This window comes from Littorina saxatilis, unplaced genomic scaffold (assembly GCF_037325665.1).
Source record: "Littorina saxatilis isolate snail1 unplaced genomic scaffold, US_GU_Lsax_2.0 scaffold_1321, whole genome shotgun sequence".
Classification (NCBI taxonomy): domain Eukaryota; kingdom Metazoa; phylum Mollusca; class Gastropoda; order Littorinimorpha; family Littorinidae; genus Littorina; species Littorina saxatilis.
This window is the reverse complement of record NW_027126143.1, coordinates 23,845-32,196: the sequence shown is the minus strand read 5'-3', so window position 1 is coordinate 32,196 and position 8,352 is coordinate 23,845. Positions and strand designations below refer to the sequence as shown.

The 8,352-nt window shown below is 38.4% G+C and overlaps 1 long non-coding RNA gene across 1 annotated transcript; it reads left to right on the top strand.

Moving 5' to 3' along the window:
* Positions 1-5,842: 5,842 nt before the first annotated feature.
* Positions 5,843-7,743, top strand: LOC138954598 (uncharacterized). Its single transcript, XR_011451906.1, has 2 exons — positions 5,843-6,010; positions 6,752-7,743. It is a non-coding gene; the product is annotated as an uncharacterized lncRNA (long non-coding RNA).
* The last annotated feature ends 609 nt before the right edge of the window (positions 7,744-8,352 follow it).

The following is an 8,352-nucleotide window of genomic DNA, read 5'->3' as shown; positions in this document are numbered from 1 at the left end:
AATACGTTTTGTCTTTCTTTCCTTGTCCTGGTTTGTTTACAGATCATCGTCATTTTTTAATCTCGGAAGATCTAACTAGTGTTCTGAGCATCGCCTAAGTAGACATCAACAAGCATGTACATACTTGAATGATCTTGCCGTTGTCTATCTTTTGCGATATCATGTCCATTTCCACATCGCAACATTATTGAATTTTTGTACCAGTTTCAATTTGTCTGATAGACAGTGTTGAATGACACAGAAATAAAACGATTTCTTCGTGAACTTCAATTTAATATATCAGGTGTACGATACATTTACACAGTTGTGTGTGTGTGTGTGTGTGTGTGTGTGTGTGTGTGTGTGTGTGTGTGTGTGTGTGTATGTGTGTGTGTGTGTGTATGTGTGTGTGTGTGTGAGTGTGTGTGTGTGTGTGTTCTTGAACATAACTACACCCATGTGTTTATGAGTTACATAATTATATGCGTTCAGTCAGTCTGCATGTTTCCTTTCACAAAATAAGACACAACATCAAAAATGAATACAGATTTGATCTGCAAGGAGGAAATATCAAACCAACCCACACCCCAAACCTAAAGTAGCTCATGACAAACTTTTGGTACACACTTTGCAAAATAATACTCTAATTTCTAACCAGCTGCATTACACGCTGCCAACAGAGAGAGAACAAGTCGCGTAAGGCGAAATTACAACATTTAGTTAATCTGTCGAACCCACAGAATACAAGAAACTAAGTCCATCTCACGATGAACACGAGCCGAAATCATATGCACTCGACTTATGAAATAGAAAGAAATCAAATACGACGAAGAGAAGAAAAAGTTTGAAAGTACCATTGAACTTAATGTCGGCGTGTGGCTGAGCTTAAAATAGGAATGTTGTTGCAATCTGTTAGGCACTTTCCCTTTTGACAGGTAGTTTTTGCATGTACAGCAAAACACGGCCTTTTTTACAAATCCTAAAGACTGTCGGAAACTTCGCATGCTCTCTTGTGAACGCCATGTGAAACATTGATTCTGAAACAAAAATCTATGGCATGAATGACAATGGAAAGACGGTCTCTCTCTGATTCCAAGTTCATAATGACAGTTATAAAGTGCTGAATTTAAAAAATCTGTAGATGAAGTAAAATCATTTGAATGTTGGCTTGTTGAAACTTCATAACAAACAGCCACCTCGTCTATATCATTATCTGAAAGAATGCCAACTTCCTTTGAAACACCAACATTTGTATGGAAAACTTCTGTTTCTGTCATCTTTGATTTCATTTGACAACTTGGACTGATGGCATCTTCCAGAGATATATCCATTACTTTCAACTTGCGCCTCTTTGTATTCCTGTAAGCCTGCCACTTATTTATAAAAAGAAACGTTTGATACTTTTACCAAACAGTTAGTATAATGCACGATTTACCTGTATTCGTCTTTAAATTCTGCAAGACTGAAGCGAAAGAGGTCTGTCTCAGTTTTGTCGTCAGTTTGTTGTGTACATTTACACACGCACAACGAACAACACATGCACAGGCCCGGGGGAAGCTCTCCTTTCTTATGTCCGACGATAGACGTATACATGTAGTTTACATGTTTATTAGTCATCTATTTGATAGATTACGTGTATGATATGACGGAGAGTCGCATCGGTTTGATGCCGTGAACCCAACCGTGGCTGTGGCTGTCGTTTGAAGTAGCCTACTTCTTTATAAAGATTCATTTACATTCTACTTCTGACCAAGGCATGTTTGGTACCTACTGAATCCTTGTTGCGTGTAGTTTTACGTGGCACGTTGCCCACAGTTGTATTCTTGAGGAGCATAAAATAAAACGTGTTACAAAGTTATCTCAAAACTCTGCAGTGACTGCTCGCGCAGCAGGTCAGCTAATTATAGCACGCAGCCTCCACAGACAGCTTTCGAGCCGAGACCATATGAGTCGCCGCTCCTGCGGCTCGTCAAAAACTGCACGCACTGCAGTGTTTTCAGTCACGAGAATAAAATAGCTTCGTCAATCCACGCGGCAAGGAAGTCGCTCGATTTTTGCGTGCAGCACGAAGTAAACAGACATGCAAGAATAGCGACGGGTTCAAGTTTAGGTCGCTCCAGGAGAAAAATTCTTTTGGATGTTGGCCTTTAATAATTGATAAATGAGTTTGGTCATAAAAAAATGCAAGATTCTAAAAAAAAATTAAAAGGTTCGTAATCGATCCGAAAATGATTTAATCTTATTTTTTATCATTAATTACTGATTCAAAAAACAAATAGATACGTTATGTTTGGATTAACTTCTTCTTCTTCTTCTTCTTCTTCTTCTTCTTCTTCTTCTTCTTCTTCTTCTTCTGTGTTCGTGGGATGAAACTCCCACGTACCCTCGTGTTTTTTGCACGAGTGGAATTTTACATGTACGACCGTTTTTACCCCGCCATTAAGGCAGCCATACGTTTGGATTAACAACAAGCTAAAAGAGATAAAAGAATACAGAAAAGCGCGTTTTTTTCTGCTAAGCGCAAACGCTACTGAGCTATACAGGCTTGTCAATTTCACTGCGTTTTCCACGTGAAAAATGTCAGCGATTTCCTTGTCGCGGAGATTGACGAAGCTGTATTGTCTCTGTAAAAAACAAGAAATTCCTCCGATAGGAAAAACACCCCCTATAAAGGGAAATAACCTTCTCAGTTGGTGGCAGTGAGAATGGTTATTTCCCTTTGACCAACGGGGGTGTGCCTCTATAAGTCCTTGTATAATTTTAATCCACCAACAACTCCCTAACCGTGTGTTTGACTGGTCCCAATTTTTGTAAGAACCGTCTCAGGAATGTATAGAACCTGTTCACCAAGTTTGGTGACGATCGGTCCGTTCATTCTTGAGATCTATATGCGAACACCAACACACACCCAAATAATATGTCAGTCTTAATCTTAATCCACCAATAACTCCCTAACCGTGTGTTTGACTGGTCCCAATTTTTGTAAGGACCGTCTCAGGAATGTATAGAACCTGTTCACCAAGTTTGGTGACGATCGGTCCGTTCATTCTTGAGATCTATATGCGAACACCAACACACACCCAAATAATATGTCAGTCTTAATCTTAATCCACCAATAACTCCCTAACCGTGTGTTTGACTGGTCCCAATTTTTGTAAGGACCGTCTCAGGAATGTATAGAACCTGTTCACCAAGTTTGGTGACGATCGGTCCGTTCATTCTTGAGATCTATATGCGAACACCAACACACACCCAAATAATATGTCAGTCTTAATCTTAATCCACCAATAACTCCCTAACCGTGTGTTTGACTGGTCCCAATTTTTGTAAGGACCGTCTCAGGAATGTATAGAACCTGTTCACCAAGTTTGGTGACGATCGGTCCGTTCATTCTTGAGATCTATATGCGAACACAAACAAACACACAAACAAACACATCGAGTGAAACCTATACACACCCCTATTCACGACTTTTTTCCGTGACCTTTCGGATTTCATGGGGGCTGCCATTTTGTTCTCATCTCCTCAGTGTGTTCCGGTCTGAAACCGGTTTAAAACACCACTAGGCGGAAACCCCAACAATGACGGCCGCCTTTTTCGAAATAACATTTTCAGAGATTGTACACAAAAACAACGCCCGAACGGAAAGACAGAATGTGTCTTTCGCTAGATTGCAAGTCAGGCTTTTCACTTTTCCGATGAAGACAACCGCTGAGAGTGAAGAAACGACGCTGTTCGACTTCAAAATCTCCAGTCGCAGACGACCTTCGCTTTCGCAGTACAGTCTGTAGGCAGGTGCAATGTTACTCATTTTGATCAGCTCGTTTACGTATATTTTTTGCATTCAGATCAATTAGAATGATTGGAATCAAAGCAGGAATAACTTCGGCATGCAAATGCATTTATTTGGCGAAATCAGTACAACAGTAAGCTAGATTTTTTCCCTTCAGTTTGTTTGCGTGACTGAATTTTGTCTTCAAGAATGTACCACTTGCTTGATTTTGATTGTTTGTTCAGCTCATTGGCACGAAATGCATCTTGCAAAATATCAATTTTTTTGAATGAAAACGGAATAAGTGACGTTCTAACATTTATCTGCTTGCAAAAACAATCGCAAGGATAGATCTATCTGCTTCATTGACAGACAGATTTTCATTGAATTTAAAAAGCATGACTCGGTTTGCAGGCTCTCCGATTAGATCTATCTAGTGTTTGTGTTCTTAGATTTATTGGCCATGTGGGCTGTTTACGATCATAACACAGTGTTGGTTTGTGCTGGTGCAATCTGCAGATCAAAGGGGATTGACCACATGGTGATGCAGTGATCAATGCAACTTGTGTTCACCACTCAATGCCTTCTACCAATCTCAATGGCAAAACGAAAGGTACAGTAACATGCTTGTGATTTCACATTATGTAATGTCTCTGGCGATCAACATAGTTTTTAACTCTAGTCTAACTGATCATGCTTATTACTATTAGTATTCAATTACATACGATATATTCTCCGCCCCAGCTTCACCCTCACCCCATAGCACTGCCAATCAGCCTCTACACTACAGTCCAACAACGACACCTCTAAAAGCCCCCCCCCCCCCCCCCCCCCCCTACCCTCCGTGCAACATATGGTCATAGGGAGTGCTCTAATTGTTCCAGAACATACCCGACCACACTCATACACAGGGTACTGACAAAGGAACTTTTTTTCAGTCTCCATCAGGGCTGTCACCTAATATATGCAGACAGGTGTAACGGACGTTTTAGCAGCCACTGTACCACTGGCAGTACCACACATGTCATAAGGTAAATATAGGTATGTTAGTATATTTACAAACTGTTCACTCTGTTGGTTTTTCTTGCAGCATTTATTCAGAAACTCTGTAAATTGTGGCAATTACATATGCAGACGTTCAACTTATTATTGAAGAAATAGAATCAAAATTGGTTTATTAAGTATTTGAATTTTGATCATGTGATCAGAGAAACAGTTTCTTAAACAGCTAAGCTACAAGTGAAGTACAAGGACAACAACATAAACAGGTGACTGGAGACTCAGGCATTGTTTTTGTTTTTTAATATGCACAGCAATGTTTACTCAGTACTGGGGGGGGGGGGGTGGATTTAAAGTGTTCTTTTGGCTTCCAGAGAGGTGCTACGCCTGTTAAGATGGAAATGAAATAGAATAGTTGATGGTAAGGGTTATCACAAAACAGCAAGGATAATGTTGCATGCCTGTATTTTCAGTTTGAGTTTAAAAAAAAATTAAATACTAGTTTTCTGATTAGCTATAATTCACGTGAGAATATTATAAGATGCTACCTTTTTTTAATTTTTTGTATAAGATTAGCTCATTGAGTCTGACAGGAACATAATTGAGGAATGCTTATAATTTCTTGGCCAGCTAAAAAAAAATTAAAACCCTTGAAATGAAGTTTACGCAGGTTAGATGTGAGGATATCTTAATTGGGATAATGCATTTACCAGTAATTACAACGAGAGATTTACTTAGAAAAACTGAAGTCATTCATAAACAATAATTATGATTACAATCACAGAGTAAGGGGAAACATGGCCTTTGGTCTGGAACAGTAGCTGGAATGGTCTACTTGTCAAACCTGCCTGAATGTGCTTTTTTATTTTTGTATACCTAGTGTGAACGACGTTTAGGTATTTGCAGACTAATTATTGTATTGCTGTTGTTTGTTTGTGAGTTATGTTATGGTGTGTCCTAAATTGGTCGGAATTTGTTGTGTAACAGTATGTTCTCATTTGTAATTTGTTTCTCCATGACCCCAGAGGAACAGACTTCATATTAAAACCTTGAGACCCTGAAAATACTTGCATATTAAATTTTTTATTTTTTATTGGGGATAGGCAAGCTCTTGAATTCTTCAAGCCTTGAGAAACTTTCCAGTCTGATATACATGTACCAGAAAAAAGTGTGATCCTAACAATAACATGAATACTTAATTCAATATGTGCAGGAGCTACTTCGGCAGACCCATATGGCTAGTATCACAATGCAGGGAAGGTGAGTTCATTGATTTATGTTTTTTCCACCTTTTCTGTGTTTGATGTCAGCCGTGATTACCCAATGAGAACTTCAAAACATGTTGCTGACTTGCGAAAACCCAACCATCACATCTGATGTAGTTGTGTAGCCCATCTAGAGGATAGAACATCTAATTTCGTGATAGCATAGCAATGTTGTGTACCTGACTAAATCTCTGCACATCACAGTGAAGTCTTACTTTATGATCATATGATTCAATACCCCCCCCCCCCCTCCCCCCGACTAAACAACGAAGAGCAGGCACTACACACTCACATAACTACCAACTCCACAATGTCATTTCAGAATCAAGCAATCAGGAGAATGAAAGGATTCACCAGTGCTCCGCCACTCGGTTGGATAGCCATCACTATGCACAACAAAATCCATTATTGAGGGTTTCTTGGTCGTTTCTGAAGCTAGGGCTTGGAAGCTTCACATACAAATATTCCTAAGAAAAATCCTTGTCCTTGAGTAAGATTCCCAGTGAATGGGGCCGAAAACAACAAAAATGAATACTATTTTTTTTTTAAATCAAAACATTGTTAAATTTGTTATCTTACTCATTGTGAAAGTCTGACCAAATCTGCGACATTGAGGCAAACAAGTTGGGGTGGGCCTTTAACTAAATACTCTGAAACCAGCAGCTGCTTTGAGTAATTGTATGTGTGTTGTCATTATGTACTGCTTGCACTAAATGCATTTTCTTTATCTCCTCAGAATCGAGCCACCCAGAGAAAGACCATTGACATGCAGGGCGCATAGTAAAACATATAGAATTATGGCGTGCAAGTCGGTCGACAGGTGCCAGCCATTATCATCATAACAAGCAATGCAGATCATAGTTCCTTATGTTTTATGTTGTGCACAAGTCCCTAGATCTGCTTTAATTTTAATGTAGAATTTCATTATCAGATAATTTGAAACATTTTGTTTAATTAAATTGTAAATACGTCCAAGTCAATTTGCAGCATTTTTTCTTTATTGTTCTTCTATATACCCTTAAAACTAACACATAGTAAAAACAAGAAATGTTTGTTCAAGGGAGATCATCTAAAGCTTTTTTTTTTAATCTGTAAAATTGCATAGTGACATCCTCCAAAAATAAAATGTCTTAAGAATAAAGGTATCTACACGGGTTGTCTACCTATTTCTTGATAGCTTTGCTTTTAAGTATAACTTTTTTTCTCAGAATATTTTTTTTAATAAGTTTTATTCAAGGGAGGCAATAGAAAATATTTACAAAAATGTGTCCAATTGTGTGCTTACAAATATTAACATTTCTTGTAGCCCCAAGAAGTGTGTTTTGTCTTGTAACTATTGTGATTTGAGAGCTTTAGCACTGAATGCTTTGCATCCTAGTGTGAATAGCATTGTAAAGCTTGCCTCTTGCTAATTTAGAGCAGTAGAATAGAAAGCAGCCTACTCCACAATCTTCTTTCATATTCTGTGCATACTCCTTGACAAGAGAACCACGAGATTTGTTTTTATTCCGATGTTGCCTTTTCTATTCAATTAAATACTTAAATCCTACGTGCAACACAAACCTTTTTTGTGTTGGTTTGTTTGTTTATTTTTATATTTTGTAAGTATAGACCGTACTAGAGACCAGTCTTTCACCGCCGTATGATTGATCTGGAAATCTCCGCTAAGCAGTTCAATAACATAATTAGTACATGGCTAAAGCATTTTTGCTACTCCACTCAAAATATGTCTAACTACGCACTCGTACTCTCTCCCTAACATAACACTTGTTCATGCAAAATTGTTTGCGGATCAGTAAAATTTGCGTGAAATATTGAATTGCGAATTTTTTTTAATTTTTGTTGTTGAAAATTACGTAATCTTCAAAATAGATGAGTGTTTACTGAAGCGATAAACTATTTATACAAGTTAATAAGAATGGTTTGTAAGATCAAATACAAACCAGCAATACAACTGCTGTCGATAGATTACCCCCCTTGACTTCTCTGTCTGTTGGGTCAAACTACGCCAGACATTTCTCTTCTAGTGGCTCCATAGCATGAGATACAGGCTCCGAGGCAGAAACTGCTTCGTTCTGAACTTGAATACATCGGTTCCTCTCAGTTACATAGTCTTTTAATTCCTTCTGTCGTTTCAATGCAACAGGTAATCAAGCCTGTGAGTGTTGCATACTGTATCAAGTTCTGGTGTATTAGCGATCGAAAAGTTTACGAGGTAGTTGCAGAATCGATGTTTGTACGTACCTTTCTGGTCAGTTATCAGGAGATAAAAATTAAAAACAAATGACATGTATGCAACATAAGAGGCTAAAAGGCTAAGAAACTTGATGCCTCATC